General features: G+C 36.6%; 1 protein-coding gene across 2 annotated transcripts in view; it reads left to right on the top strand.

Moving 5' to 3' along the window:
- LOC136854596 (calcium-activated chloride channel regulator 1-like) overlaps positions 1–24256 on the top strand; it is a 472347-nt gene that overhangs the window by 430572 nt on the left and 17519 nt on the right. The window lies entirely within an intron of this gene.

The raw sequence follows: 24256 nt of genomic DNA, 5'->3' as shown, positions 1-24256 counted from the left end.
TGATTTAAACTAATCTTTGGAATTCAACAAAAGAACCACGAAATGTGTATGTGAGTGAGAGAGAGAGAGAAGTATAAAATTTGCCGATGTCAGTAACGTAATGAAATACATTTAAGAATGAAATACATCGGAATACTTTATGATAAATTATTTTAGCAAAGTTAATATATTGTTTTTAAGAGTAATTTATTTGTTTGATATTTTTTTATTAATAATTCGTCTGTTCGTATTGTGGAACATAAAAGGAGAATGATTAGATTAAGAATACATATAAGTCTTTTCTTGTCTTAGAAAATATTTGTTTTTGTTGACAACTTAGAAAAATGACAGTAAAATACCATATTATCCCTATCAGCGTTTATCCTTTATATAATGACTTTCTAAATATCCATACCTCAACGTTTTACTTTGATCTCTGTGCAAATTATACGCTGGACCAACATAGAACATTTTCATGCGGATTTGTGAATGCGCAATATATATGTACATATATACCGGCTCCTGAATCACTGGTTCATTTTAGCTGTGCACATTTCGAGAGAAAGAATTTGCACCGCCGTGACCTTATTTATGAGACACTTCCCCACCAGGTCGCCTTCAGAACTTTGACTTCGGTGGAACTTTATTCCATATAAATTTCACACCTTCGAGCGAAATGGGACTTCTATCGAGAAGGCGATTTTATAAGTTTTTGCATAAAAAGCGAGAATGCGCACGTGGGCAAATCAGGCCGGATCCAGCAGCTTGGCTTTTATGGGAAAAGAACTGTAGAGATATATTATTATTATTATTATTATTAAATTATTATTATTATTATTATTATTATTATTATTATTATTATTATTATTATTATACTGATATAATGACACGTTTTCAAAGGATCATCACAGCGTTCGAGAGGAACTTGTCCCATGATCCTCTTATGATTATGACTATCCTACTTTCGAGGTTACACAAATAACTGAGAAAGGTAACGAAGATAGTAAGATCGAATAAAAGATTTTAAATGTCATCCATTGCAGTTATTTTTTATAAGGTGACGACCGGGGGACGCTTAACAGAGGCAGGCTGAATTAAACATTCGGAAAATACACTAGAGGACTGGAAATTTAGAGGTGATGATTTGAAGTTTTATCAGCACTTCAACTCTTTCACGGTAGCCTTATACACTAATGATTTCTTTGGAGCTTGAAAATAAAGTCATCTCGGTGTTAATTGAGAAGGTACATACTAATATAGAAGGAAGGGATAGTATATTTTTCATACGGATTCTTTAGTGTGTTGAACAAATTAGTCATTTGTGTTTCGATTATAATTCAGTCATGCGGTTTCCTAAAAATCCTTTTTTTTTTATTCCACCGTTGTTATGATTTAAATCGCCCAGGTATTTCTTCGTCCAGTGTACCACGGGTAGAAATGAAAGTCTGTATTTTATTGCCTTTGTGCTTAGAGGTAGATAGGTCGACGCCATTTTTTATGCATTTTGTTTTTCCACATTACGTCAGTCTTCATGAAACTCAGTGGTTTATAATTTCGCCTCCCATAAGTCCTTTATTCGATTCTTTACTAAGAGACTTAAAAACGAGAGAGAGAGAGAGAGAGAGAGAGAGAGAGAGAGAGAGAGAGAGAGAGAGAGAGATTCTGTCAGGTAATATATCAGAGACATTGTCACTTTTGACCGCGTTTGTCTTACGGAGACGACGGTTAAACCAGAATTAAAATCAGATTTTCTTGGAAATTTTCATCCAGAACACAAAATGGAAAAGCCCAAGAAATTTGAGAAAGTAAAAATCCGAATGATTTGTAGAGGTTTTGATGTTCAGTGCTGTTCTGAACATCATGCTTGTTAGAGTTTGCATGAACTGTCTGGTATTAGCAAAATTCATAACAACAAGTTCTTTATGAACTGATTTTACAGTTTTTCTTTTGAAGGAGCATCGATGTTTTCATTCATTTATGAAGTTAGGAAGTATTTTTGTGATCATTCTTTCTGTCTATAATTTTTTTTCCCGTTGATTATATCATCTTAATATCTTAATATGTTCGAGAAAAGACGCTAAAAATATAACCTGCTAAAAAGAACACGTGGTTGGTCAGCTTCTTAACCTTATCAGTAAAGTGATCTTAGTAATTTTCAAAGTGCAGCCTTGATTATGATTATGATACCGGTTGACGAGCCTTATCTAAATCGATACAGCCCACTCACTCGGTAGCTCTCGAGTCTTACTGAAACTCAGTACCTTTGGCACCATTCTCATGAACGTTTAGTTCTTTTCCTTTTATCGTAAGCCTTGTACAATGGACTTCGGATAAAACTTCTGCCCAATCTCCTGAGGTTTACGATGCTTTATATAAAATGCAAAACACTTTCCAAATTAAAAAGCGAAAACCAAAAAAAAAATTATCAACTAAGTTTCTTCAACTGGGAAAAAACTAAAGCAAATGTAATACCAGAGAAAAAAATTCTCTGGTATTACATTTGCTTTAGTTTTTTCCCAGTTGAGGAAACTTAGTTGATCATTTGCTTTGGTTTTCGCTTTTTTAATTCGGAAAGTGTTTTGCCTTTTATATAAAGCACCGTAAACCTCAGGAGATTGGGCAGAAGTTTTATCCGAAGTCCATTGTACAAGGCTTACGATTAATTATTAACGTTTCGGTGTAAAAACTCGAAATTGTTGTCGTCTGTGACCTGTGACGTTGCGTCTGTGACCTGTGACATTTCCCCATCGGAAGTTAAGACGATTATAAATACTATCGTCGGATTTTAACAAAAAATGCGAAGGTTATTTGTAAGAAAAAAATTGAAGTACAAGGTTCTGAGTTAAAAAAAAAATGTTGAATGCATTGAATTAATTAATAATTAGATTTTATCCGGTGATGCGAATCCAATTTGCTAGATAAACGCTGTCCAGTTACATAAACAATAAGGCAGTGATTTGTCAAGGATTAGGCTTTCGTACTCTGCACATTTTTCTGGACTTCAGTCAAGATTTGAAAAAAAAACTCGCATTGTATGATACGATCATTAGTCATTTCGTCACACTATTCATCAATATTATGATTGCTATTATAATATTAAATTAATCTTCTTTGAGTGATTAACTCACTTTTAAATGCAGTTTACCCACTGTGTATAATGGATTTCCCTGTATTTGCTTTGAACAGCGATCCCTAGCTTATTTCTTTGTACAGCGATACTGTGTTGTTATTGTTCTGGTTGATGTTGTTGTTATTGTGGTTATTAATGAAAATTGTGAATTTTCAAGAATGATTTTCAAATATACAAATAGAAAATCGGTTCAGGCTTCTACTTAAGGGCATCGGAGAGACAGTTTCGCTGATGTCCCCAATAAGAGAGGCAGAGGTCGTCTTCAGAAGGACTCTTCCACCACCACCAAGTAGCTCCATGTCTTTGGAGGTGGAGGAGGAGGAGGTGGTGCTGGTGGTAAGGAGGAGGAGCGCTATCTCTCAGGAGGAGATGGTGGAGTTGGAGGAGGAGGGAGAGGAAGGGGGAGGGATAAGGTGGATACTTGAGATAAGAGTGCCGATGGCCATAGAGGAGAGGGAAGTGGTGGTAGAGGAGGAGGAGTGGAGGAGGAGAAGGGGTGGAGGAGAAGGGGGAGGAGGAGGGGGTGGAGGAGTTGGAGGAGGGCTTTCGAGATCTTCCAAGCGTGGGTCGGACATCAAATGGGCATTATGTGTTATGAATGACAGCCATTGTGTTGGGTCATCAATAGATCTGTCTCGGTCACATGACTCTCTCTCTCTCTCTCTCTCTCTCTCTCTCTCTCTCTCTCTCTCTCTCTCTCTCTCAGTTCAGCTCAGGTCTTTTGTCATGGTTTACTGTTCTCAAACCTTTTGATTCTTTGAGTGATAGTTAGACTTTTTTTTATTTATTTATTCGTAGATAAAAAAAAAGTAACTGACTCATTTCACACGATCTTATTCGTAGATAAGATCGTGTGAAATGAGTCAGTGAAGAGAGAGTGCTTTTCATCTAAGAGAAGACTTTAATGTAACAATATGTTATCTTTTCTTCTTCTTCTTCTTCTTCTTCTTCTTCATCTTCTTCGTCTTCTTCTTCTTCTTCTTCTTCTTCTTCTTCTTCTTCTTCTTCTTCTTCTTCTTCTTCTTCTTCGTCTCTATGTTGCCATAGAGATGCCTCTTAAGGGTTAGCCACTATAGTTATCCTTCCTGGTTTCGAGGGCTTTCCACCTCTCTAATTATCCGACATAAAAAGTGGCGCTGGCTTCATTTACTTCGTGGTATCATATATCCTTATGTTCTGTGGAGTTTCCGCTATTAAAGATGAAATGGCGTTGCAAATGAACTTAATTTCTTATATTTTCACTCGAGAGAAATGAAATATTGAAAGGAATATGAGAAAAAATCGAGGAAGAAAAATAAACACTCGGCATTCCTTACATCAGAGACTAATTTGAAATTAGGAATAGAAATGCCTTTTGAGATTTTTCCACATAAAAGGTTCCCAGACTTCGCCTCGAGAAGAAGAAAAGAAGAAGAAGAAGAAGAAGAAGAAGAAGAAGAAGAAGAAGGAGAGGAGGAGGAGGAGGAGGAGGAGGAGGAGGAGGAGGAGGAGGAGGAGGAGGAGGAGGGAGGAGGAGGAGGAGGAGGAGGAGGAGGAGAGGAGGAGGAGGAGGAGGAGGAGACGAAAAACGAAAACAAGAAAAGGCTCTCGTTGTGTCCGTCCATTGCACCGCTTTTTGAACCTTAAACCTTAAACCTCAGTTGTTGGAGGTGGGAAATGCGATAATAAAGATCTAAGCAGTCTTTTCGTCCCGCCCGGAGACCATTCGGTAGGTGAAGGCATGCGCCATTCTCTTTAAAAGAGAGAGAGAAAGGGGTCATGCAAGAGAGACCAGGCTTTTGCTCCACTTATTCTGATGTGTCTGGTATTCAGAGTAATTGTATTTTTCATTATGTCTTTATGTGGTGTTTCGTTTTCTGGTAAAATATTTAGTGTTGGTGAGAGCTTTCGTATCTAATGACCTTTTTTTTTTTAATCTGAATTTATAAATTGACGTATAGTGATGTGACTAAAATGATATTTCGTTTCTCTGCAAAAGTGCTTTATATTCTTTATGTGTTGCCTTGAAAAATCTAGGTAATGAATTCACTCTTAAGTTATTCGGTTTCTTAAAAATTATGACTATATTCTCTAGAGTGTGTGTGTGTGTGTGTGTGTGTATATATATATATATATATATATATATATATATATATATATATATATATATATATATATATATATATATATATATATATATATATATATTATATATATATAATTATAATAAAATGCCATCCAAAAAAGAAGAGAATCACGTGACCTTTTCATTACTGACAGAGATATATAATACTTATTTGTGTAAATTCTATTGGCAAAGGAGTTCGATGAACTCTGGGTATGATTTTTTTATGAAGGCATGCACCGTTCTCTTGGCAAGAGATAAACACACCCCTTTTATACTCTCCCTAAAAAAAAAAGATGTATTAATTCGAGACCATTACGTTGGTGAAAGAATACGCTACTGCGTTAAAAGAGATACTGAAAACCAGTGTATACTTTTTTTTTTTATAGATAACGAATACCTCGTTCTTCCTGGACGAGGTGCTCCGAGTTAACCTCTTATCACCTGCTTGCTCCCGGCACACAAAAATTTCTTCTTCTTTTGTTTTGAACCAACGCTGTCGATCGCCTTTAAAAAGTTAGTCCTATTTCTTTCACTTATTTACCGTTGTGGGTGCTTCCGCCTCTCTCTCTCTCTCTCTCTCTCTCTCTCTCTCTCTCTCTCTCTCTCTCTCTCTCTCTCTCTCTCTCTCTATATATATATATATATATATATATATATATATATATATATATATATATATATATATATATATATATATATATATATATATATATATATATATATATATATATATATATATATATATATATATATATATATATATATATATATATATATATATATATATGTAGAGAGAGAGAGAGAGAGAGAGAGAGAGAGAGAGAGAGAGAGAGAGAGAGAGAGAGAGAGAGAGTTAAACCATTGCTCGTGTACTTCTTTGTAAACGTTTTATATGGTGTTTTGGGTGTAGGAGTAACATGTCTGTTCAGCCTTTGGAGTTGGCGGTCATTCTTTTATCACATCATGCACTGAACTATAGGATCACTGAAACAGCTTAAATATCCTAAAGGTCAAGATTTCATGTGTTTATTATTTAAATGGTCGTTTAAGTGCGGAAACTCCTCGGTATTAAACGCTGGAGGAGGCAGTCTTAGGAAAACGATAGACCGCCATCTTGGGTGGAAAGAGATGTCTCTTCCATCAGGATGCAGAAAGATGGAGCGTCCTACCAATCATGATATTTAGAGGAAGGTCTTCCTATATATCGAAGTGGAGAGAGGATGGCGTCCATCCAGTCTGGATGTAGTGGGAGACTCTGGATGTAGTGGGGAGGGGGGCGTCTCAAGTCAGGTGCTTTAAGGAATGGAGTTCCCTCAGCTGGGATATAGGGAGGAAAGTTTCCTCCGTGAAGGATGTAGATATAGAGGAGTGGCATTTTCAGTCAAATGGAGAGAGTGATGACGTTTTCCTAGCTATGATATAGAGTGTAAAGGTATCCCCAATAATGGTACAGAGAAAATGCATTGTCAATAAGAATATAGACACAAGACTACCCATTCAGGATGCAGATACGAATGGTATCCCTCTGAGAGAGAGAGAGAGAGAGAGAGAGAGAGAGAGAGAGAGAGAGAGAGAGATACGTCCCTCATTTAGAAAGTAGGAATTAAACGCTTAAACGCAACGCCTCCTCCCCTGTCGGATTATGGGGAGGAAAGGTGACTTACGGACTAATTGATGCCCACCTCGCCGACAGCAGCTACTGGTCTAATCCTCATAAGCCTTGAATGAAGTCCGGTCAGGACTCATTAAAGTTACTTTGCTTGAAGCGTCGTATATCTCGCTTTTTGCTGAAGGATTGCTCCCAGGAGTCACAATGTCTTGATTACCAGACTGAGGAAGATGAGGAAATTTTCATTTTCCAAAGATGAAAATATTCCTTATGCTCATCCTCAATGGACTGGAGAAAGAAGTTGATAGAGAAAGGAGTTGATACAGGGTTTTTACAAAGCAAATGTTTGCGTTGAAGACATATTGTGCAGCAGTGTATGACAGTTAAAAACTCCCCTTTTTGGTGGCTTTTGGAGATGACGGGAGGGCATTTGACAGTGTCCACAGACCAAAATCAAGGAAGGTCTTACGCCGCTATGGTATTCTCATTAAGTTGAGCTTAATGGAAGCATCCATGAACGAAGTTGATGCAAAGTTGGAACGTTGGTGATAGTGAAATCTCTTGTGAAATCTTTTCTAGTTATTTTGGGGATTAGTGCTGTTTGGTCAAGTCATTCAAAATAAACTGATTGTGCCGGAGACGAATTAAGGATCTAGGAGGTTACACCGAATCCGCGTAATAAGATAAGTGACGAATTATCTTAGCAGTATAGTACGGCGAGATGCCTGCCTTACTTATCATAAAAGTCACGGTGCAGTTACTACTGTAATTAAAACATAATGAAGATTATGTAGGTTTGTACATGTGTAATCGGAGATGACATCTGTTTTGCGTTAGATATACATGAGAACCCCGTAGGGGGTGGTGTCGTCAGTGCACCTCATGCGGTGCACTGTAGGCGTTACTTAAGGTTCTTTGCAGCGTGCATTCGTCCCCCAGCTGCAACCCCTTTCGTTCCTTTTACTGCACTTCCTTTCATATTCTCTTTCTTCAATCTTACTTTTCACCCTCTCCTAACAATGATTATAGTGCAACTGCGAGGTTTTCCTCCTGTTACACCACCTTCTTACCGTCAATATCCGTTTGAGCGCTGAATAACCTCATAGGTCCCAGTGCTTGGCCTTTGGCTTAAATTCTATATTCAGTTCAATTCAAACATGAGAATTTTATTCTCATTATTAAAGTTACATCAATACCTCCAAGCAAGCACTTTTATAAATTGTTCTGGACTAAAAGATGGGAGTGGGCAATGCACAACAGATTTTCATATTATCGTCGATGACTGTCTTGTCTTTGAAGTTTGGTACAGGTCACAAAAGAACACCTTTGTTTTAGGAATTATGGGAATACAACTGCAACTCGATTCTTGATTCTTTATAAAGTTAGTTAATATAGATTCCGTATTGCCATGAGCAGTGGGCTTTTCCTCTACTCAAATATTTTACTTATATACCGAGATTTATTATTATTAACATTATTATTATTATTATTATTATTATTATTATTGTTGTTGTTGTTGTTGTTGTTGTTCTTGTTTTTGTTCGTGTTGTTGTGTATTCGTGCATCACTGACTTTCATTTGCGTAAAGATTATGTTATATTCGTAATTTCATCTGTCAGCGTGTGAAAGAAACTGTAGTGAAACATTATTAAGTCTAAATATATTATATGAGAGAGAGAGAGAGAGAGAGAGAGAGAGAGAGAGAGAGAGAGAGAGAGAGAGATTAGATTCGCCAATGACATCTCCTGAAATGCGAATCGAACGGTGCATCTAATAAGCGCGTCGTTGGAGATCGTACCCCATCAATTTTTATATCAGTTTTATACCCATGAAAGAGGGGAAGGAGAGAGAGAGAGAGAGAGAGAGAGAGAGAGAGAGAGAGAGAGAGAGAGAGAGAAGGATCGTCGTCACTTCAAATCCACCAGGACTATAAATAATACCGTCTGATATCCGGTAACAGTTTCCTGATATGATTTCATTCCAAAAATCTCGATATTAATACCAGCGTCGAATGAGCATCACGTTTTGTCCCTTTCTGTTTTTGTATCAGACGTTATCTTATTTTTTTTTTTTTGACGATTATTGCAGGAAGTCGACATGAATTTAGTGGAATGGGATTGGCCATGTCTTTTGATATTCCTTTTTTTTTTTACCTTTAATCAGATGAAACTTACTATTAAGAGACGTGAAATGTGTTAAGAAAAATTTTCTTTCATGCAGTAGAAGTGTGTTCCAGAATTTCGTCACGTTTTACTTATGCGACAGGACTTTGTCGTCATATGTGGGTAAACGATTTTTTTATTTTTAAGAGCTATCTTTAGTTCCTCATTTTGACGTAGAATACATATATTTTCTTCGGTAGGGCTTATTTTCCTTGTAGCTGAATATCAAATTTTTGCATTTGTATCCAACTGCAAGTGAATGTTCGTCGTACTGATTTTTTTATTTTACTGTAAATTACAATTTAACAACAGATATGACAAATCAGATCTCACCCGCTTAACAAAACATCACAGACTGCTGTCATATATTTTTGTGTCTAATATTTCATCGTGAATAAAAGGTGAAGTATCGTTTTCAAACGCAAAAGCTCCGCCACTTCTAAAAGCAGCAGATCGGAAAAGGGAGTATCTGTATGGCAATTAACAGAGTCCGATGTTGTTTTCATCAGCTATGCCGCAAATGAAAGTGGAAAATGAACAGCAAACATCGCTGTCAGTGTAATTTAATGGAGTAGACGGGAGAGAAATGAATTTTAGGAAGATACACTGTGACATACGCGTATATACCGTGAAGCTCAGTGCTTACTGTTGTCGGGTCTGTCTCTTTATTCAGTTGGTTATGTGGTGTTTTGTAATGGTTCTGTATGGAAAGACTGAATTTATTTCAGAGCTGTCAGTTACCCTTCATAATTATTGAAAGGACTGCTTTTTATATAAAACACAGATTCGAAGTCACTGCAGAGAAGTTCCTTTCATTTCTATCTTACAGTGACGGAGCTAGACTTTATGTTATTGACTAGTCCCTCTCTGAAATCAGTATACAAAAAAAAAAAAATATAATTTTTCAACTGGAAGTAAATCCCTTTCATATGACATCCAGAGAATCTTTTGTTAAGAAATTATTGCTAAGGCAGTCAGCTTAATATAAATGAACACAAAAATTGGCAGAGATCTCTGTCTCCGTATTTTCCTAGGACATTTAGCGTGTCCGTAATATAGAGGAAATTTATCACCGCGCAAAAAGGGAAGGTCTTTGTCACACTTATACCCCGCAGTGAATAATTTTTGAGGCAGGTTTGATATATCGTACGTCAGGTGTAGTGCTGTACCTTAAATCATTGGGTACGTGCTTCCAATAATTCACGGATGTCGAACTGCAGTGTAATTAATCTTAGTTATATTAATACATTTGGGCAATGTGTCGGTACGATTAAATTAGTTTCTGGGTATGAGTATTTACAGACACACACAGACACACATATTTATATATGTATATATATACACATGATATACGCATACACGTAGACAAACTGCAAATATATACATACATACTCTCACTACTGGGCAGGAGTACATATACTTATTTTTCATTCCTTTGACTATATATATATATATATATATATATATATATATATATATATATATATATATATATATATATATATATATATATATATATATATAATATATAATAGGATAAAGGAAATAAAATGTATAACATTTATGAAATTAAAATATACCCTCGAATGTAACATCGCGAATCAATCTCTTGCACTTTATTACTATTATATTTCACAATGCTTTTATAAATTATTCTGCATTAATACTTTATCTATATTGTTTGCATTGTGCAATTTATGCATTTCATGTGTATTCATTTGAGTAGCGTAATAGTTTGTTTCAGATATAATATGCAAGCTACATTTTTCATGCTTGGTGCGCACTGTATTTATACAGTGACACTTTATATGAAATATTTTCACGTATTTGCTCTTTATGAGATTTTCAGTCATGTTGCATGATGACTGCTGTATTGTTATTATTGCCTCAGTGCAACTGTCCTGCCGGACTTATGGCATCCCATAAAGGTAAATTACGTAACTTCCGGATTCTTAATTGACTGCCTTTCCGTTCCTGAATACGTCATTCCCTTTGGCTCAAGCAAAGTTTTCTTTTTGCATGCATATGTGAATGTGTTCCATTTTGGGCCTTTATTGATAATAAGAGTGCATGTGTGCTTGTGCAAAAACTGACAGAGCACAAACTACAATATGGAATTTATATATATATATATATATATATATATATATATATATATATATATATATATATATATATATATATATATATATATATATAGAGAGAGAGAGAGAGAGAGAGAGAGAGAGAGAGAGAGAGAGAGAGATGCTTGTAATTACAATGCGGGCATATTACTGCCACATTCATGCTTTAACTTTTTAATGGTGGATAAACCCCTTTGTGCTAGAAACTTCCGCTTTTGCCACTTCATGAAGTTTTGCAAAAGGTGCACCCTTCTTTACAATATTCGCCCACCTTCAACGTACTCTCGCGCTTCCTGAATATGAGGTACTTTCCTTTCCATAACCTCTTATATTCGTCGTTCGTTTTAAGTTCGGACAAAGCAACCGGCACTTGTATTAAAGGGCTCCACGCGCATTGAGATTCCCCGCATTGAAAAACGTTATTGCCATCGTGCTGATGATTTGCTTGCAGATGAGACTCCAGTATTAATCCATATTTATATCTTGGGATTCCGAGAGCAGCAAGCACCCACGTATCGCGTAACAAAAGTTATTCCGGCTGATCTGAAATAAATGTTCATGCTTTGAACTTTCATCGTGCATGGTCCTATTGTACGGTGCTGTTGTATGTAGACTTAATTGAAACAGTTTCGTATGGATCTAGTGCAATTTTTATTCAAAGGTGTGAATTTTTCCACTCACGATGTGATGATATTTTTCTCTCACGTTCCAGTTTTTCAATGAAGCATACACATTTTTCTCTGGCCTTATGATTTTATTCAGTTTTCTGAATTTTTTTCATTAGGTTTTGCATTTTCACTAAAACATTTATTGTCTTAACGAACAATACAGCGGACCAGCATCCCCTACAATGTCAGTTACACCTTTTAAGAGGGCATGAAACCAAATATTCCCCCTTTTTTTTTCTTTTACTTTGAATGTTTAGCGATATTTGTAATAACCACACAGAGTCTAGTTTGCGTTACCTCGGCAACTTAATAAACATCAAGAAGTAGTCGAGTCTAGCACAAAAGTTTTGCAAGAGTTTACTCTCTCTCTCTCTCTCTCTCTCTCTCTCTCTCTCTCTCTCTCTCTCTCTCTCTCTCTCTCTATATATATATATATATATATATATATATATATATATATATATATATATATATATATATATATATATATATATATATATATATATATATATGTGTATATATATACATATATGAAAGTGCAAATATACATATATATATATATATATATATATATATATATATATATATATATATATATATATATATATATATATATATATATTTGTTAAGTACAGTAATTACATTTAATCATAAGATCTTAGTGCCAGTGCCCCCAAAATTGTAAGCACTGCTTTAGAGACATACTTTTAAATAAAAGTGTGTTTTCCTGTACCTTAGTCGATTCACAGTTTTACATGAGCATGTAACCCCAAAGAGGGCTCACTAAGAGTTGTGGGCATAATGTAGGCAAAAAATGTGGCCCATAACAATAACTGCGAGCCAAGCAACGGTCAGGTTATTTGAAGAGGCAACATATGGCGTTTGTGTCACATACTTCGCAACACATTGGCACGAGAAATATTTGGGTCCCGGATTACCAAGATGTATTTTTACTTTATATATATATATATATATATATATATATATATATATATATATATATATATATATATATATATATATATATAAGTATGTTTTGTATATATATATATGTGTGTATAGATATGTATATGTATGTATGTATGTATGTATGTATATGTATATGTATATATATATGGGGAATTTGTTGAATATTATATTTATCTTGCGGTTTAATTGTTTGCATGTGCTTCTGTGAAAAACAAATGTATATTCTTAGTTGTGAGGATTTTGGCCTTGAATATTACAAAAGTATCATAGTACAGTAGTTAACTTAAATGCCTGTAGTAATGACATTGACGTAAATGGCGATATATATATATATATATATATATATATATATATATATATATATATATATATATATATATATATATATATACATATGTGTGTATATATATGGTCACAACATTGTTTTTCTCCGGTTTGCTTGCTTGATTAAGTAAGTTTAATAGCAACAGTATAATATCAATATGAATCTTTTATTCATATCGTTTATCATGTTTGCTGGACTGACGCAGTATCAGTGATGTATAGAATTATTTGAAGTAATAATTAATCCTTTATTATCAATTTTTATTATGTTTGTTATTAACCCATCCTTCCTTTTGACCAGTATTTTTTTTTTTTTTTTTTTTTTTTTTTTTTTTTGGTTCACCATGGATATTTCATTATTAATTCTGGTGGTACCATAACACCAGCTCTACTCTCTGAATACATGCTTTTGTTGAAATCATCAGCCTATTTAGCCAATTATTCTCTCCTATCTTTTCTGGGTTTTTAACTTCACTCTCTAGGCTTGAGTACTTAGCGCGTTCTACTTTGCGTTCTTCATCTCCTCCATGAAAATTGTCTACATGTACCTTTTGCTATTGTCTGTGTCTATTCTTTCCTGTATCCCAGATTCATCCTATATCTAAGGTTGCCGTGCAGTTACCCCATATCCCAATATTCCTTTTCCAGCAGATTGTTAAAGCATTCCTTGTCGGCATTAACTAAGTATAAAGTATGATATTCTTTATTAAGACGGATAAGAGTATTTTCAGAAGACAAAAAACTTGTCGAAATAGTGTTCCCATCATAAACCATTTCAGCTCGCTTACGAGGAGGAACAAGGAAAAAAAAAAGGAATGTGAATTCACATAATTCCCATACAAAAAAGAACAAGGGACGGATGCTGGGGATTGATGCATCCTGACGGAGATCCTGCTTATCTCCTTAATTGCCTCCTAGATAGCTTCTGTACTGCCAGATGGTTCGTGACATCTCTCCTGTTTTTACATTCATAGCGTCCTGTTGTGTTGGCACCAGTAAGAACCAAGTAAAAAATGCGCCGAAGTTTCTTCGACGCAATCGAGTTTTCTGTACTGCCGCTACAGTGTGTAATCAAGGCCACCGAAAATAGATCTATCTTCGGTGGTTTCGGTATAATGCTGTATGGGCCGCGGCCAGTGAAACTTTAACAGCTGTCTGGTGGTGGCCTGGTGGTATATCGTTGCCAAAATAACGATTATTGCTAACTTTAACCTTACATAAAATGAAAAGTGCTGAGGCTAGAGGGCTGCAATTTGCTATGTTTGATGACTGGAGTGAATGATCAACATACAATATTGCAGCCCTCGAGCCTCGTGGTTTTGAAGATCTGAGGACGGACAGAAAAAAGTGCGGACGGACAGACAAAGCCGGCACAATAGTTTTCTTTTACAGAAAACTAAAAGCAGAGCTAAAAATTACATGGTGGGGATAATTCACGGACAAGATAAGATAAAATCTCTTAAAATACTCTGAATTTTTATCGCCGATGACTCAGTCTATTGTACATTAGCTTGTGCATTTTATATGCACGTCTTTTTGCTTAAAACCAATTAAAAAATTACACACTCGATTTGAATTTGCGGAGGAAATATTTACCTTTTCTCGTTGTATTCATGTGACAGAAAGGAATTTAACGAATAAAACCCTAATATGTATTTCTTGCGAGGTGGCGCGTGTTCAAAATTATGACATTCCAGAGCACCTAACCTTGTCGTCGTGCCTTTTACCCGCCGTAGGCACGATAACGCAATACCTTGATTGTCAGTGCCCATAAGCCTGGAACATCTGGCGCTACCTAGTATGTATGTCTAGTATAGGGCATTTATTATTATCCATGCCATAACTGGCACTAGACACTTCAGGTATGAAAATTATTCAGGCCTCTTGCATGCGAAACTCCACCTTGTGGTTCAAGAAATTTTACCTGCGGGGCCTATACATAACGCAATACCTTAATGTCAGTACCCATGTGCCGTAAGTACTTGGCAATAACGAGTACCCGTGTCTTGCGAATACCCGACACTAGTTAACAGTTGAAATTACGCAAGCTGTTCACTCTCCACGGGAAACATTATTTAGAGGTCCGTGACATACCCTTCATGTGACATGAAGTCGCCCTTCGTGACATGCCTATCTTCAGGTACTCGACTCCTCAGTGCCCAGTTATTGATTACCCAACTCCCGACGAATAGTCGTGTTTTTCTTCGTTGCGGGAACAACAGATGTGGGAAACTTGACCCTTGTACGGAGTAGTTTTTGTCAAGACGTCTTGGTTCACCTTCAAACTTTTTTTAGGTTTTAGTTTTTTTTACATGCATGGGAACCTATCTGTTTCAGAGAGTTTTTCTTGCTTTGATTTTTTTTTTATCTTAGGTTTTCTCTAGACTGGAAACGTTTTTTCCCCCCTTAAGAATACTTGTTTTCCTCCAGGACTCCTCTCAGAGCATTTTTTTAATTTTTAATACTTTATCATTTCGGAGATTTATGATTTTTCTTCATTTCTAGGACACGAGTTTATTCATAATTTTTAGATGAATTTCACTTGACAGTTTCTGATTATTAAGAGCAGCGAGATTTTGAGTGCGATGGTTGAAAACATCCTGATGCAAAAAAAAAAAAAAAAAATGACAAGCTTTTTATCACTGAGTCGATATATTTTCAGTTTAGTATCGAATTTTTTTTTTAATACTGTATCCCTCTAAATTCAGATTTGAGCCTCAGCTGACCCAAATTCATCATAGTATTTTTCTGAGAAATTAGTCTGGAATAACGATATGCATCTCTCTCTCTCTCTCTCTCTCTCTCTCTCTCTCTCTCTCTCTCTCTCTCTCTCTCTCTCATGTGTATGTGTATTGCATAAGGAATTACATACACTTACGCGTTCGTGACATTTGTTAAAAAATAAGTAAATCAGGAAAACTACAATATCGATATGAACTTCCGTGGACGTGTTTGTGTGTGTGGTGGGCGTGTGTGGGGGGGGGGGCAAGGGGTGTTGCGTGCGCATGCGTGGCCTTTGGGAAAAGATATCAGCAGGCAAGAAAGCCTGTCAAATTTCCGAAAAAGAAGCCGACCGCCACAATGGAGGCGGGAGCAAAAAGAGAGATGACCATTCTCTTGGCGAAACTTTCATCACCGGAGATTTTTACTCGGATGACACATGACCTGATGCCGCCGGACAAGTTTTGAATGGCTTGTTCTATTTCCTTCGCGTCATCATTTCTCTCTCTCTCTCTCTCTCTCTCTCTCTCTCTCTCTCTCTCTCTCTCTCTCTCTCTCTCTCTCAGTTCTTTGCCTGTTTTATTCTCCTGCCGCAGTGTCGAAATTCCTTTTCTTTCGAATCACATATTGAATTATCTCTCTCTCTCTCTCTCTCTCTCTCTCTCTCTCTCTCTCTCTCTCTCTGTTTTAATTCCATGCTTTTCTTATATTCTCCTGTTGCAGTGTCTAAATTCTTTTTTTCCATTCATATTTTGAATGACAACCTCATTTTCTTGATTAAAGTTTTAAGTGGTTTCTTATATTTATTAATTATATCTTTAAAGTTTTTGTTCTCTCTTCTTTTATCATTGTGACTTTCATCTTACTTATGTGTTGTTATTCTGTAATTATAGTTAATATCCTATTTTTTCCGTGAATGGATGTAATTTTTCATAATATATATTATATATATATATATATATATATATATATATATATATATATATATATATATATATATATATATATATATTATATATATATAATATATATATATATATAATATATATATATATAATGAATCACGAAAATATATGAATATATAAATAAAGATAAAATCCAGTGTTTGTTTCCTGTGGATTTTATCTTTATTTATATAGTGTGTTGTTGTGTTTGTGTTTGTGTGTGAGAGAGAGAGAGAAACAGAGAGAGACTTAAAGGAATTTTAAAATTTAATATTGTTTCATTTTCCATTTTCTGTTGTTATCTAGGAATCTGCAAAATTATTACTGTTGGCGTTTCGCCGAATCGTTTTCGTTCAAGTACTTATCTACATTTCGTTTCCTACTCCTTCATGCTTATCTTCCTTCAGTGTTCCTCCAGCACCTCCATCTCAACTCTTCGTATATAAGATAAGATACAGAATGCTCTCTGTCCCTCGTTACTTCTCGACCAACCGCCATCGTTGCCAAGAGAGTCATCATCGCTGCGGTAGCTATCTCGGAACTCCTTATTCATGTGTAACAGTTGTTCGACCACAGTAATCAAATGAGGAGGGGGGGTCTCTCTCTCTCTCTCTCTCTCTCTCTCTCTCTCTCTCTCTCTCTCTCTCTCTCTCTCTCTCTCTCTCTCAAATGTAATGGAATGAAGTATGATGACTTTTTCTCTCTCTCGCTGAAATGTATGCAATAATCAATTTTTGTTTACTAAATTATTTTGACTTTTTTTACTTTTACTCTCTCTCTCTCTCTCTCTCTCTCTCTCTCTCTCTCTCTCTCTCTCTCTCATCGGCGTCAATAACGCAGATGTTGTGACGCCAGTTTGAGTAACGATAAATCAGTCAATTCTCTCTCTCTCTCTCTCTCTCTCTCTCTCTCTCTCTCTCTCTCTCTCTCTCTCTCTCTCTCTCTCTCTCTCTCCCCTGTCTTTGCAGTCGTCGTTAAAAGCGGACCGAGTCAAGCCATCATGACTTTAAGACTTCGCGTACAGCCCATTACTGCTGAGCGTCATTTTCATTACAAACTCTTTACGCAAGAGTAAAAGGGGAGGGAGAGAGAGAGAGAGAGAGAGAGAGAGAGAGGAGAATGACGATGTGGAGATTTTTAGGGAGATTTTTGTCTCTCTCTCTCTCTCTCTCTCTCTCTCTCTCTCTCTCTCTCTCTCTCTCTCTCTCTCAATTTTAATTATTCACTGGGAGGAAAAGCCTTTGTTTTGTATTAACATAAAGGTAAATAATTATGGCGTGTGCAACTTATTCAGGATTCTTGTTGACAGTTTTACCTCTGGGATGTACACACACACATATAAATATACATATATATATACCTATATATGTATAAATATGTGTTTGTGTATATGTGTATGCATTTATGCATATATGTATGTATGTAGGTGTAGGGTGGGGCCTATTTACAAGAGCATCAAACATGTCTAATCAGCACTATTAATTTGATACATATCTCAGCAATCCATGATAGTTTCACTTTGAGAAGACGAATTGTCTTCACATGTAAAGCTCAACGTGGCCAGAGCTGCATACCTGTATGACACAGCTCATGGAAACATATGCCGAGTAGCTGTACCGACACAGGTGTTTCGAGTAGAGCTTGAGGCTCTGCTGTAAAAATGAGCTCTGTAGTTGTAAAGGGGTTTGAGTTTAAGGCATTCATTTCTTTTTTACGAGAGTTCATTGGTAAGCTGAATTTAAGGCGTCAGTTGTTAGGAGTCTGTCCATTTGTATATATTTATTTTTATTCAGGAAGCTGTTTATTGTTATTTTGTTTATTTATATCATCAGTGATAAATTTTTTTCTCTTTTTTTACCTAATCTGAAGAGTTGTTCAGGCGCTTAGACGTTAAATTCTTAAGTTTCTGTATGCTTTTGAATATAAGAGTGTTATGCTGCTCCTTAATATATGGGTTAATAATGAAAACAGTGACTGATTTAATTTTACAAAGTGTTTTAAGAATTCTCAGTAAGCTGCAGCAAGTGTATGGATGAACGTAGAATAATCAGTGACTGTAGAAATATGTTTATTTTATAGCAGTAAATTATTACAATGGTAGTGGATAGATTTCCACAAGACTTTATGTTAGAAGAGGGTTAACTCTGACAGCTTGTATGAAAATATGAGAAGTCCGTGAGTTGCAAATTAGTTTAGATGCAGTTGACTGTCGTTTTCAAGTTCGACCGCTTCAGACTGTCCAGAATTTTGTATGCAAATGAAAATGGAAAATGAAATACATGTTCAAAAGTTTTTTGCATCTCGAAATTCCCCATAAAAGCAGGCAGTGGAAAATTGTTGTAAATTTCTGCAGCTAAACGAAGAGTACGGAGCAATTTGGAAAGTTATTTTTGGGTCTGAGTTCATTATGTTGTAGGTGTGGCTGATATGCAATTGTTTACAGTGACATTGAAACTGTGGGAGTTTCTTGAGCACCAAGATATTTTAAAGTTCTGCATTTAAACTCAGAGAAAATGAATGAGAATAAAGTTCTGTATTGAAACTTAATTAGAACACACACACACACACACACACACACACACACACACACACACACATATATATATATATATATATATATATATATATATATATATATATATATATATATATATATATATATATATATATATATATATACAGCCGGTTTTGAACATGTCCCCAACATAAATCCAGACTTGCTTTTGATATCTCGAAGAGCCGTATGTTCACGGTGAACTTCAGCGCACAGCTGATTTACCTATATCAAACATTACTCTGAACTTATTAAAATCGAGAAAGGACTCCTTTTGGTGGGGTTTCCGAGCGAGGCATAGCAAAGGCGGAGCTTAGACCGTGGTTTTCTTCACCTCAATTACCTGTTTCACCAGTCTGCCGTAGGAACCACAAATGGCCAATTATATCCAACGGTATCGGCGCATGCGTGCTGACATCTGTGGCTTTGTTTTATGTCGTCTCTTCGCACACAGAGCGCTGCTGGACGTTCGCGTTGCATTTTCATGAGTCTTGGTTCTGGGGGAGGTTTCGATGCCTTTGTCCAGAGGATCACAACCTCTGTTGGTAGGGTTCCAGGAGTTGATCGTGGGTCGTTGCAAGAGATTCAGGATTGTAAGATATTGCTAGTAGCAACGAGAGTCAGTTAAATGACGTAGATATTATTAATGCTAGATTTTGGATTATAAAGCAACTATTCCTAGTAGTATTGCCAGATTTATTGGCATGGTCGATTGCCTTCAGTAATTAGATACTCTGAAATTTACCGCTCTATGCCCAAAAATTCCAATAAACAAAAGCAAATAAAGAATTATGAGCATCAAATTCTGTTATGCGGTCTCACTTCAGACTAGTATTTTTAGTAATATTTATAATTACAGAAAGTTCATGAAGCACCCCACGTTTCAAAGAATTCTCTCTTTTTTTTCCCTTTTCACAAAAATAATGAACAAAGTAATACACCCCTGCATTTAACGCCTCCTTCACTTGAATTATTCTATTACAGATTAAGTGACATGACATTTGATTGCATCATTGCTCATGCGATGTCCGACTAGGCTGGCAACGAAATGGACACATGTAGCCCATTCGCAATCGGAGGAGTAAAACTTGCCTCCTAAAAGCAGGAAATTTATGCAATGAGGGAGAGCTCAGAAGTTTGGCCAAAAAAAAAAATTTGAATAAGAGAATGTCTTTTGATCTTGAGGTAGTAGATACGGAATGTGGTAACCCGACCGAAGGCTGTTTCTCTCCGCAGAGCCAAATTATGCAAGACATGAAAATGACTTTAAAAGGAAAGGTGATTTATGGAGTCTTTGCGGTACAACTCAGAAGATTGTTTTCCTCACAGAAGATATTGTCATTTTCCCCTTGTACTTTGAACCTGTATTAAACATGGGTCTTTGGTTTCATTATGCGGACTTTGCAAAGGTGATGAAGAGAGGAATAGTTAGGGGGACGGGGGAGGGCATGGAAAAGGGGGGTAGGAGGGTGTTCGCAGGTGACATTGCGCTTAAAGTGTTACTTCGTTCATTCTAAAATTCTAAGTCATTATGGGAGAGTAACTTACTCGAATCATTTATCTTCAGACCGTTACTTTAACATTCATTATATATGCAAGCTGTCTCTCTCTCTCTCTCTCTCTCTCTCTCTCTCTCTCTCCTCACTAGAAATTCAAGTCCATTAACGTAATACTCGTAGAAGGTTGCTAGTTATTATAGCATCAAATTCTTCTTCAGAATATTCAGTGTATGTAGTACGTGGAATTAATGTTAGCTTTCTGAAAGAATATAATGGCGGGTGATTATAATTATGCTTCCCTATTTTGTCTTGGCGGTTTGATCTGTCTTTGTTCAAAGGGCGGCGGACTTGTCTCTTCAAGGGCTGAAGACTCTGTCTCTTCATGAGTTCTTGTTGCTGTGTTGTTCTCCACACTACACAAAATCTGTATCAGAAATTTAATGCTTTCTCTCTCTCTCTCTCTCTCTCTCTCTCTCTCTCTCTCTCTCTCTCTCTCTCTCTCTCTCTAGATATGAGTTCTTGTTGCTGTGTTATTCTCCACACTACAAAAAATCTTTGTATCATGAAATTCAATGCTCTCTCTCTCTCTCTCTCTCTCTCTCTCTCTCTCTCTCTCTCTCTCTCTCTCTCTCTCTCTCTCAGCTAGATATCTAAATATGAGTTCTTGTTTCTGTATCTTCTCCAAACGATAAAAAAAATGTTTGTATCATGAAACATCCTTTACAATATTATGATTTTTTTCCTCTTTGTCGAGTTAGCCAAAGTATTACTTGCGATTAACGAAAGAAGACTCGGAAATCAAGTCTCCAGACAATTTCTCGCTTAATTGCAAGAATTTCTCAGTAGGTTCGATATGCCGTTACACGAAACTGGGATGGCAGGTGTTCATATTAGCTTGCTTTTATGGCCAAAATAATATTTTTCACGTCGCGCGATTTCACGAGACGCTGTTATTGTTGTGCGGAATTCACGAAGAAGTTTGCAGTGTCCGTTTCGTCTCGGAGCGTATTTGCTCAGCTTTAGGTCTACTATACTTTTTAAGATTGCAGACTCATTATCATTGTGGGTTAGGCCGTAATTCTTTTGTCTCTTTCCATATCTCTATTTCAGACCTCCGTAGATGATGACACCAATGAATCCGTCCCGTAGACCTACCATAAATAGTCAGAAGAAAATATAAAACTGATTAAGGATTCAGAGGAGGTGGCATCCGTAGGATTGGAATAATGCTGCATAATTTTCATCCTTCGTATGTCTTGTGGCTTCATTTACGGGCCGTACATCCGCCCCCCTAAACCTTCCATCCTTCTTTAATTATCTTTTATGCTTCTTGTTCCTCGTTACTCTTTGTTGTTAGCTGCTTATTGTTTTGTTGCTATCTGCCAGAGTAATGTTACGCTCTTTTTTATGTTGTGGTTACTTTGATAGCCTTTGCATTTGAACAAAATGTTTTCGTCATGTTCATTGCGTGGGAATGGTACAAAAAAATGTATCTATCTTTTATTTCATATCTTCCTATTTTTTTTTATTAATAAGGAAGAATATCAGATCACCATTCTATTAATGGCATTCATGCACACCGGGATACTCTTAACAGTAAATTAAACTTTTCCACCGAATTTTAGAGGCTGATTAGACAATAAAAGCGCGCAGCTTGAGGTACAGTACAAGGCGGGTTTCTTCTTCTCATACAAATTCCAGTGCACGAGCTGCTCTCGGGATTGACCCAGGGCTGAGCTAAATCATTTGTAACGTCATTACAGCCAAAAACAAAGAAGTGGGATCCACCCTTCATTGTATACTAATGACCCCAATAAACCATAGCCGCCATTCTCTTAACGCAAATAATTAACCATAAAACTGTAGGGAAGGAGGTTTCGGTGAGACTGCTACCACTTCCAAATTCTCCTCCTCCTCCTCCTCTTAGTATTCCTTTCTTCCTATTCCTCCTCCTCCTACCCTTCCATGTCCTCTTTCGTCTTGGCATTCCCCGCCTCCCTCCTCCCTCCCCCCCCTCCTTCGGTACTTTTTTCTCTTACGCTCTCTCTTATTCCCCGTCTTTTTCTTCTTCTTTTCCATTTAGAGAAAGAAAGCTCGGAGGTGCTTACTGAGTCTTGGCTTCGCGAAGCGCTTGTATAGCGTGTGTATCAAGCTGGTTTACGACCCTTACTTTATATTCCTCAATAAAACCTCCTGCTGGTATTCTTCGGGGTTTCATTAGACCTAGTTATTGACCGAGTGCTCTTTCTCTTATTTATCAGATTGGTGAAATAAGTCGTAGTACAGTAGTTGTAGTAGATAGTGGAGGGGATCACATGTTGTAATAGTACTGGGGGTGTGATATGCCTTCGAAATATCTGTTTGGTTTAGCCTAACAAATGTTACTTAACTGTGGTAGCAGTAACAGTAACGAGTGTCCATTGCGCATGCTCCCTGGCTTACACTACAAAGCTTATTCTTGTAACTTATCCCGCGGTTACATTTTATTCCTCTTTTCGTTTCCATTATATATCATTTAGTCTCTTAGGAGTTTTTAGGGATTTCGGAAATTTATTTGCGTTTTCGGATGACAAGTAAAATGTTTCTGTTGACAAGTTGAAGGTGTTGTTACTAGTGCAAGATAACCTCACGGCAGCTCTGTAGGAATGTCACGTAAATTTGTGCTTGTGATCTTAGAAATATATCTCTACTCTGATATTATCATTTCATTCAACTGGGCGAATGGACGTGTCAGATTTTTTCAAGGAACCGGAAAAATGACAGTTTTTGTAAATGCCAAATGTCTAGCAGTCTCTATCTCTCGCTTTCTGTCACTGAAGATAGATTTGTCTTGGTTAAAACACCTCTGTTTATATAGCATTGGGTAAGAACGCCTCTCTCTCTCTCTCTCTCTCTCTCTCTCTCTCTCTCTCTCTCTCTCTCTCTCTCTCTCTCTCTCTCTCTCTCTCTCTGAAAATGGAGTTATCATGAGTAAGTCCTCTCTGTGTATGGCATTGGGTAAGACCGATTTTTAAAGTGATTGTGCGCCAGCCAATTATTGTACAGCGAGAGTGGAAGGTGGCGGGAAGAGTAATGGAGTAATTACTGTCTCCCTCTGTACGTTGCAACACTCGCCGCTGCCGGTGATGCTGGGGGTTTCTGTTTGAAGGTTGGAATAGGAACACAAATGTCTTTGTTGAGGGGAGCCGAAGGAAAGACAAATTATAGAGTGCCTTCGCCGAAACCATTTGCAGAAATCTGGAGAAAAACGGGAACAAATGTATCTGAAGGAGTGTTATATGACAATAAAGCCACACGAATTTTAATCAGAATTATGTGCAAGGACTTTGATTGCAGAAATTTGTACTGATTAGTGTTAAGATTTCAATTTCGGAATAGTTTTATCAACAAACAATGAATACCTCACCTTAGAATCTTAGAATGTTAATATTTTGCTTGCCAATATTTTCGATACTCCATGAGACCAA

Source organism: Macrobrachium rosenbergii, chromosome 29 (genome assembly GCF_040412425.1).
Source record: "Macrobrachium rosenbergii isolate ZJJX-2024 chromosome 29, ASM4041242v1, whole genome shotgun sequence".
Taxonomy (NCBI): domain Eukaryota; kingdom Metazoa; phylum Arthropoda; class Malacostraca; order Decapoda; family Palaemonidae; genus Macrobrachium; species Macrobrachium rosenbergii.
Note: the sequence above shows the minus strand (reverse complement) of the source record. Positions and strands in the feature narration are given on the sequence as shown.